Consider the following 10,437-nt stretch of genomic DNA (forward strand, 5'->3'; position numbering starts at 1 on the left):
TATGTCTCTACATTGAGCTAAACAATTAAATTACAAGTTTGCCACTTGATTTTCTTTTCCATGATTTTCGATTTGGCTTTAGATAAGGATATTCCAAGTTTCCGGCAACCAAGCCACAACTTTTCTTCATATTAGGGTGGTACTAAATGCAGGTAACAATTTACCTACATGCAGGATAGTTTTAAGTAACTCACAACTTATATTTCCAATTTTACCCTATTTTAATCTAAATCATTTTTTGTCCTATTATAAGTTATGCAATCACCCTTAACCGTTTCAACAACAAAAAAAAAACTGTATGCAATCACACTTGGTTCTACTATGCTGGAAATTGTTGAATCTTAAGGTCAAATGCTGGAGTAAATTTTACAGGGAATGAAGATTGCCGACTACATACTGCTGATATTTTTTTTTTTTGGGGGGGGGGGGGGTTGACAAAGGGTACTAGAATATATTTCCGGGAGTTGATTAGGGGTATCAGAATATATTTCTGGGGGTTGATTTGGGCTACCGGAATATATTTCTGGGAGTTGATTAAGGGCACCGTAATATATTTCCAAGGGGTGATAAAAGGTGCCAAAATATATTTCCAGAGGTTGATTGGAGGTATTGGAATGAATTTGGGGGGTGATAAGTCCTATTTTGCACATGTTTTAGGTGGGTATCTAAGCTCATTTTATTACAAAATTAGAGATCTTTGGTGCATATTTGCATTATTTGCTTAAGTTGTGCTCTACTACTCTTCGTTTGTGTGTTTTGATGAATTTCAGGTGATTTATATGCAAATGGAGTATGGTTGGCTAATATTGAGTATAATAATCATGGAGTATGAAAACATATTGCTTAAGAATATCAAATCATGTGTTCGAGACGAACTTGAGTGAAAATGAAGCAAAACGTTGATGAAATACTTGACAAAATATGACACCTGTTCACTATTATGCTCATAACTTTTGATATACAAATGATAATGGAGTGATTCAAATTGCATTGGAAAGTAGACTTGAAGACCTTTCCAACGATATATTACACGCCTCAAACAGAGCTCCGGATATGAAGTTATGACTGATTTAAGATGAGTTAAATACAAACTATTTGCTGCAGCCTCTACGTGCCCGATCGGGCATGGTCCGCCCGGTTGGACCGGGCACATAGGAGTTAGATGATTTTTGGTATTTTCGAAGGTAGAAAGCAATTTATGAAGACCGCCCCACGCGCCCGATCGGGCAAGGTCAGCCCGGTTGGACCGGGCACGTGGTGGAAGAAGTGCTACGAAGGAAAGCAACTCCGTACTCTCACCGCCCGATCGGGAGGTGCTTGCCCGGTTGGACCGGGCACAGTTATGCGACACTCCGTATTATTATTTTCTTATTTTTAGGTCATTAAGGGTATAAATACCCCTTGTAATCTTCATTAGAAAGAAGTTTTAAGTTTTCCATTATTCCTCTTTCTCTCTCTAGAGTTCTAGTTTATTACTTTGAAGCAATTTTAATTCTTTCCATTAGATTTGAGCATTGTTTTTCAACAATTTAATTCCTTTCAATTGAAGAATCCTTGGTATTCACTTCTACTTCATTCTCTTTCAATTATAATTGCTTTTCAATTATGTTTTCCATATTCATGATTGTTATTGTTTCTTTCAATATGTGTGAGTAGATTTTCTATTCCAAGATCTAGGGTAGCCCAATTATGATTGATGCATGAATTAAAACTTTAAATTCCCCAATAATAATCCCAATTGACATGCTTAATTGATTGTGTTTATGCCAATACTAGATTAGGGATAATTAGTATTGTTATCATCCCTTTGTTCTTATTGCAACGGAAGTTGGGTATTAACGGGATTAGGTTATTTCAATTAAGGGTTTGAAGATCATCACGGAAGTAGATGATTGAATAATTAGGAATCTAGGCATGGTGTTTAATGTCCCTTATTCGCTTGATTCCACGGAAGTAGGCTTGATAGTTAATTTGGGAAGCCATTGATAACTCGGAAGAGACCTTTGGTATTATTATTAGGGATTGCTTTTTTCTTGTCAATTGATTTATATATTGGGGGTAGATTTATTAGTTTATCAATCATAATCGTGGTGATGCTTGATCTTGGATGCTTTAGTTTATTGATTAATATTTCCTCTAGTTAATTGTGTTATTTAATAAATTAGTTGATTATTATCATCCATTATTGATTGGTCACGTGCTTAGTGATTAATTGAGTCTGATTAATTGAATGAACCATAGTCTCTTGGGATTCGATCCTTACTTGCCCTACTACACAGTTAGAAGGAATAGTTAGGTTATTTTTGTTAGGTACGCGATAAGCCTATCAAATTTTGGCGCCGTTGCCGGGGACTAACGGTTTTCATCTAATTATTTGTGATTCGTTTTTTTTTGCTAAGCTTTTGGTTTGTTGCTTTGGCTATTATTAACTTCTTTTTATCTTATGAGTTGATGATATACATGCCTTGGAGATGGATGATTTATTGTCACGTCTTGCATCTGGCCATTGTTCTTGTTATTATCTTTATCATGAAAACCCTGATTGCCCTTATAGTGAGTATTTTGTTCGAGCTCCGGATGATTTTAGAATCTTTCCATTCATATATGATTATTCTAAAAAACGGTTTGTTCTAAATGAAATTTATTGGAGGATTCATGATGAATATTACCATAATTTGTATAATACGTCGGAGGAAGAATCATTTGTTGAAGAACCGATGGTTAAAGAGTCATTGGTTATAGAATCAGTGGTTGAGGTATCATTGGTTCCAATAGAAGAAGAATCATTAGTTGTAGAACCATTGGTTGAAAAGTCATTGGTTGTAGAACCAATGGTTGAAAATTCTTTTTCTTTTGCTAATGAACTTATTCGTGAGCGTAAAATAATAGAGACGTTATTGGGTGATGATAAAGAACAAGACTACCTCCATGTTCGTTCTATTTAATTCTAAATTTTTAGCGGAGGAAGCAGAAGGTTGTGGTGTATCTTCATCTTTTTCTTTTGATTTTTCTTTTTACCTTGAGTTATCTTTGTGTGCTCCTAATCTTTTCTATGTAAGGATTACTGTGCTTGCAATTGAGCCCTATATAGTGCTTAATGAAATGTTTGCAGGAGCGTATGATAAGTTACTCAAGGCGTTAAATTCTTCTGATGGAAGGAGAATGGTCAAGCTTAAGACCTTGATAAACTAGCGCTTTGCGGGAGGCAACCCGTATTTCATTATTTTTATTTTAGTCTTTTCTAATTTTTGTGTGTTTTCATTTTTCTTTGATTCTTAGAGAGGTAAGGAGAGTACATCTTATGCTTGTGGGAGTTCTCTTGGTGCAGATTTTGATCTAAAAGGCTGATTTAAAAGGAGAAGAATTCGTTGGACTGCGTTCGAGTTCGATCAGGAAGAGCTCGCCCGATCGGGCGCGCGTATGGATCAGCAAAACTGCTCAATTTCGACAGGCCATAACTTTCTGGTTAATTATCGGATTTTTGCATGTGACCTATCGTTGGAAAGATCTTTAAGTATACTTTCCAATGCAATTAGAATCACTGCATTATATTTTATACATCAAAAGTTATGATCAAAACAGTGCACATGACTCAATTTTATTCTTTTTCCCACTAACACTTTGTTTCGTTTTTGCTCAATTTTGTTCCAAAGAGATGCATTGCAATCCTCGAGGCTTTGGTGACATTATTTTGGGTGATGATGAAGATGAGGTTTGACTACAAGTTTCCCTTTAAGACAATGAGGACATTGTCTGATTTAGCTTGGGGGAAGTTCTTGTGTACACAAGGTACATCTTTCACTCTCTCTTTCTACTTTAGTGTGTTTTCACTAGCAGTAAGGTTTAATGCTTTCTTCTGGAAAAAGAAATGAAAAATAAAAGAATCATGATAATGAACGGCCAACGGCCATTGAACTACTTCCCTGTGCCCCTATCCTTTATGCCAAAAGGTTTTGATTTATTTTCGATTGAAAGACTTGCATAGTGGACTAAAAGATCATGATTTGACCTTGAATTTTTGATCCCTAGTAGGAGTCAAGGTTATTTAACTATGTATGATTCAGGAGCTTGACTGTGTTAACCGTGAGGCTTGAGCCTTATATATTCATTCTTGTGTGTGTTTAGTTCCTGGTGTAGCATTGATCTTAGTTTTGACTTTAGACTCTTAGTAGTGTGTCGTAATGCATTGCACGTGCACATTGAAATGACGAAGGCCATGTTCATTAGGTAGCCTCCAGACAAAATTAGAACATCAGTTCCCTTCTTGCTTACCCATGTTGTAGCTTGACTATATTTTTCATTAACTCCACAAAAATTACCCCTTGGCCCCAATTTGATTACTTTTCCCAAGTCTAGCTTGGGGGAGCTATTTTATGCGGTATTTTTGCGTGATTCTGTTTCAAGTTGCAATTGATGCGAAAATATTGAAAAGAAAAGGAAGAAGAAGAGAAAAAGTGAGAAAAGGAGGTTTGATTGAATTACTTGAAAAAAAAAAAGTAACATTTCTTGAAAAAGAAAGAGAGAAATAAAGAAAAGAAAGAAAAAATATTTGGAAAAAGTTTCAAATGAAAAGTTGTTGGATTGAAATAAAAAAATAAAAAGATAAAAAAAAAAAAATAAAGAAATGAAGCAAACAAGTAAAAGAAGGTTGAAGAGTTGAGAATGTAGGTGGATGAGATGATGGTTTGTTTTCATTGTAATTGGGTTTGTGTTTCATTGATCGAAGTTGATGAATCGAGGTGTGACTCATCGCATTTGATAGTTCCCCCCGGTTAGACTATTATAGCTCTCATTCCCCAAATTATTGTCCTACCCATTCTTATTCCCGACCTACGTTACAAGCTTCACAAAGTCCTTCCGATCTTCGTGCATAGCATTGCGTTCATGTGAATTGAGTCTTTTGTCAAAATGCTGGAGTATATGTTGCATTTCAAGTCGACATTGACTAGGTTGAGCGTTATTATAACCCTCTAAACACGCGAGTGTTGTGAGATGGGGGGATTGCATTGTTGGTGGGGATGGTGAGAGATCGAGCTCATTTTTAGCTCGCCACATAAAAAGTGTGTTGAGTGACCACCGATGTGAGATACTCTAGTCTTCGATTCTTGAATTATAAATGGTTGGTCTCATTTGACGATTAATTAGGTGGATCGACGGTTTGAGTAATTTGATTGGTTGATTAGGATGCATGCTCGTTTGATTTCGATTTTGAATCCTTGTTTGATTTTGCATTATGGGGTGAAGCATGTTGTTTGGTTGTTGATTGTTGTTGATTATTGTTAATTGTCTTGCTTGAGGACAAGCAAGAGTTTAGCTTGGGGGAATTTGATAAGTCCTATTTTGCACATGTTTTAGGTGGGTATCTAAGCTCATTTTATTACAAAATTAGAGATCTTTGGTGCATATTTGCATTATTTGCTTAAGTTGTGCTCTACTACTCTTCGTTTGTGTGTTTTGATGAATTTCAGGTGATTTATATGCAAATGGAGTATGGTTGGCTAATATTGAGTATAATAATCATGGAGTATGAAAACATATTGCTTAAGAATATCAAATCATGTGTTCGAGACGAACTTGAGTGAAAATGAAGCAAAACGTTGATGAAATACTTGACAAATATGACACCTGTTCACTATTATGCTCATAACTTTTGATATACAAATGATAATGGAGTGATTCAAATTGCATTGGAAAGTAGACTTGAAGACCTTTCCAACGATATATTACACGCCTCAAACAGAGCTCCGGATATGAAGTTATGACTGATTTAAGATGAGTTAAATACAAACTATTTGCTGCAGCCTCTACGTGCCCGATCGGGCATGGTCCGCCCGGTTGGACCGGGCACATAGGAGTTAGATGATTTTTGGTATTTTCGAAGGTAGAAAGCAATTTATGAAGACCGCCCCACGCGCCCGATCGGGCAAGGTCAGCCCGGTTGGACCGGGCACGTGGTGGAAGAAGTGCTACGAAGGAAAGCAACTCCGTACTCTCACCGCCCGATCGGGAGGTGCTTGCCCGGTTGGACCGGGCACAGTTATGCGACACTCCGTATTATTATTTTCTTATTTTTAGGTCATTAAGGGTATAAATACCCCTTGTAATCTTCATTAGAAAGAAGTTTTAAGTTTTCCATTATTCCTCTTTCTCTCTCTAGAGTTCTAGTTTATTACTTTGAAGCAATTTTAATTCTTTCCATTAGATTTGAGCATTGTTTTTCAACAATTTAATTCCTTTCAATTGAAGAATCCTTGGTATTCACTTCTACTTCATTCTCTTTCAATTATAATTGCTTTTCAATTATGTTTTCCATATTCATGATTGTTATTGTTTCTTTCAATATGTGTGAGTAGATTTTCTATTCCAAGATCTAGGGTAGCCCAATTATGATTGATGCATGAATTAAAACTTTAAATTCCCCAATAATAATCCCAATTGACATGCTTAATTGATTGTGTTTATGCCAATACTAGATTAGGGATAATTAGTATTGTTATCATCCCTTTGTTCTTATTGCAACGGAAGTTGGGTATTAACGGGATTAGGTTATTTCAATTAAGGGTTTGAAGATCATCACGGAAGTAGATGATTGAATAATTAGGAATCTAGGCATGGTGTTTAATGTCCCTTATTCGCTTGATTCCACGGAAGTAGGCTTGATAGTTAATTTGGGAAGCCATTGATAACTCGGAAGAGACCTTTGGTATTATTATTAGGGATTGCTTTTCTTCTTGTCAATTGATTTATATATTGGGGGTAGATTTATTAGTTTATCAATCATAATCGTGGTGATGCTTGATCTTGGATGCTTTAGTTTATTGATTAATATTTCCTCTAGTTAATTGTGTTATTTAATAAATTAGTTGATTATTATCATCCATTATTGATTGGTCACGTGCTTAGTGATTAATTGAGTCTGATTAATTGAATGAACCATAGTCTCTTGGGATTCGATCCTTACTTGCCCTACTACACAGTTAGAAGGAATAGTTAGGTTATTTTTGTTAGGTACGCGATAAGCCTATCAGGGGGTCGATAATGGGTATTGGAAATTTAGAAATTCTCTCGGGAGGTAAAAGGTGTTGGATTTTTTAGGGCTTAAATTATTATTGTTATTATAATTATTGTTTCGGGTGAAAACAATGGGACCTTGCCGAAGGTCCGCTGAAACAGAGAAGACTGGATTCGGTCCAAGTTATGTTGGGCCGAAGGTTTCGCTGAAACGGAGAAGACTGGATTCGGTCCAAGTTATGTTGAGCCGAAGGTTTCCTGCACAGTAAAACACGTAAACTAGCCTCGGGGGTGTTGCCGAGGAAGGCCCCTCCGATGCTAAAGTCAGTACAATGTGTAGAAAGAGAACACTATGCAAGAGAATTTGTTGCTTGAGGCTTTATTTGAGTATATGAGAATATATGAATCTATGAATGAATCTATGAATATATGAATATTGATGGCTTTTATACCTCTTCATACATGGAGAAGTTGGGCCTTAGCCCAATTGGCTTGCTTTGAGGGCTGACCTTTGACTTTAGCACAATTGGAGAGTTGAACCTTGACCTTGGGCTTTTAATTGGATCATTTAATGCCTAGGCCCAATTGGACTAAATTGGACCCAAACAACTTGCCCCCCAGACCCGATTTGGAAGGATGACGGGTCGGGTTTGATTTAATTCAGAAAAGGAGGGAAGTAAATGATTTAATTAATCCAAAAATTTGAATTTAAACCGTAATTAATGAGATAACAACGGTTAAGGCGGATGATTGTGGAAGTTGGACGGATAATGGGCAGTTTAATCGCAAGGTCGTGTGTTTAACGGTTACTTAGTGGGGTATTTAAGAGAAATTGAAACGCGGACTCCCCGTATTCCCATTTCTGGAGATATAATCAGAGGCGCGTCATCTCTCCTCACTTATTCACCAACACAAACCCAGAATTCTCGAGAGAACCCAAGAACCCGCATCAAAACTTCGCAAATTCCCCGAGCATTAAGCTTAGAAACTGAGACTTGCCACTACGAACTCGTAAATCGGCAACTTTCGCTTCAGATTAAGGTAAATTCCTTTGATTTCAGTTTATTTTTCTTCGAATTCGAACTCCTTCCCTTTTTTCGACTTTTTTTCTTCGAAATAATCAATGGCAAGAGGAGTTAGAGGTAGAGCCCGTGCTCCAAGAAGAGCAAGGCCAATTCCCGATCCTAGGAACAGGATTGGGACCTGGAATGGACAAAGGCCAGAGTCTGACCCTGCTGAAGGGATTAGGGCGACTCCAATTTCCTCGGCTCCTCCTCAGAGAACGGAGGGGCCGGGCCTTCAGAGTGGGAGAATGCCGAAGTAGCTTCGGCCATGATAAAGAACCGCCCCTACTCATGGTGGGTGGAGAATGCCGAACAATATCGGTTTGCCGAGCAAATTGAGTTGCATTACGGCATTTTTGAAGCTGATGGGTATTGGTGCCGAATGCCCGCGGCATCCGATAGAATCCATCGTCCACCCCCGGGGTATGTGGGGGTGTACACAAGACAGCTTCAGTACGGGCTGAGGTTCCCTTTGGACGTATTTGTCCGAGACTTGCTGATCCATTACAATATCTCCCTATGTCAGCTAACTCCTACCAGCATCCGAAGGGTGATGACATACCTATGGGTCTGCAAGTTCTTCAAGTATGTGCCGAACCTGCACTGCTTCAAAAAGCTTCATCGGCTAGTGCCAAATATTCAAAGTGGGCACGGAAGCCATGGTTCTGGGTGGTACCGAATTGAGTCTCGGCCCCAGTACCTGACCATGCGGCCGAACGACTCTTCAGACAAGGACTGGAGAGGTCAATGGATTTGGGTTAGGGCACCCACAGATCCGGGCCACCCTTGCGTCTTCAGCGCTCCCCGGTACCTTGCTGAGCCTGATCCCGACATGGGAAGTCTAGGTCCCCCGCAGATAACGGGCCGGATCCGAACCTTGATCAACAAAATATCTTCGGCAAGCTGCCGAACCGGGGGGGCAGCGGCCGAATGCAGCATATCCCGGAGACTTGGCTCCCCGATACGCATTATGTTTTCCAAGAGAACATGCTAGCAGCTGTTGGCCTCAGCCGAAAGTTTAAGGATGGTAAGATTCTTCGGCTGGGGCCGAGGCTTTTTAATTATCTCTTTTTCTCCTCACTTCGCTTTTTTATGCTGTGCCAACCTAACTGAACTGACCTTTTCCCTTTTCTTTTTCAGAGCAGGACGAGACCAACGTTGGCATTAACTACGCTCGTCTTGGCGTCAACCGAGAACGAGTTGTAACTGATCGGGCCCCGTCTATCACTGAACCGAGGCATAGGGAAGTTCATATAGACTCTTCCCACTTCCAAATTGAGGTTGTTGCTCTGTATCAGAGGCAGAAGCCTTGGTGGAAGAAGAGAGACCCCTGATTTCAGCTGCTGGACGAAGAAGCTGAAGCTGCCCGTACAGCCAAAGAGGTTGCACGGGTTCTCGAAGCTTGCGAAGGAGGAGAAGGGTCCTCCAGAGCTGCTGAAGAGGAAGCTGCAGCTAGGGCAGCTGAAGAAGACGAGGCTTTGCTGAAGACCTCGGTGAGCTTTCAGACTTAACTTTGTCTTCTTCCTTTTTTTTTTTTTTTGTACTCACATTCTTCCTCCCCCCTGTCTGTTACAGTTTGAAGAGAGTAACAGACACAGAGAAGGGAAAGCCCCTGTTCGTCCCGAAGACCAAATACAAGAAGAGTCTTCAGACTCAGACATGGACGAGCAGCCCCTTCAGAAAAGACGCCGAAGAATGGCCATCATCGGGCCGCATGACTTTCAACGGAGGCCGATGACCATCGGCGTTGAAATAAGGGAACCCGAGGAAGGCAACGGATCGCCGAGGGTTCCCCGGCCACAACCTCAATCACCTCAAAAGACCCCTCCGCCACCTCCTGAGATGGAGGTGGATCAAAAAACTCCCGAATCTAAGGGAGGGGTCCAAGAAGAAGTTCAGGAGAGTGCTGCTGAGCACAAGAATAAGGATGCCGTGATGCCCAGTGCTGAGGGTTTCATGGCAGACATTGCAAGAGAGGTTGAGGCTTTCGTCCTCACCCCTGAAGAAGAAGAGGTCATAGTAATTGACTCCTCTGAGAAGGATGATGCTGAGCCATCCAAAGCCAAACAAGCTCCATCGTCATCCTTTCCCTCCTTCCAGACTCTGCAATCTGGAGAAATGGGTTTCTCGGCCCCCCGAATTCCAATCCCAGATCACATCTGGGACCTCATATGGGGTCAGAACCGAGAAGGCGCTGCAGCCTACTTCGGCGATTTTGCTGGCATGTCCGAAGTAGATAGGGCAAGAATCTGGTCGCTGAAGGCCACTGCTGGGATGGGCGAATCCAGCAGATCAGTTCCTGACCCAGCCAGGTCTAACCAACTGCTGATGATGCAGGTGATTTTCCTTGCCTTTATTTCCT

Source organism: Chenopodium quinoa, unplaced genomic scaffold, assembly GCF_001683475.1.
Source record: "Chenopodium quinoa cultivar QQ74 unplaced genomic scaffold, ASM168347v1, whole genome shotgun sequence".
Classification (NCBI taxonomy): Eukaryota; Viridiplantae; Streptophyta; class Magnoliopsida; order Caryophyllales; family Amaranthaceae; genus Chenopodium; species Chenopodium quinoa.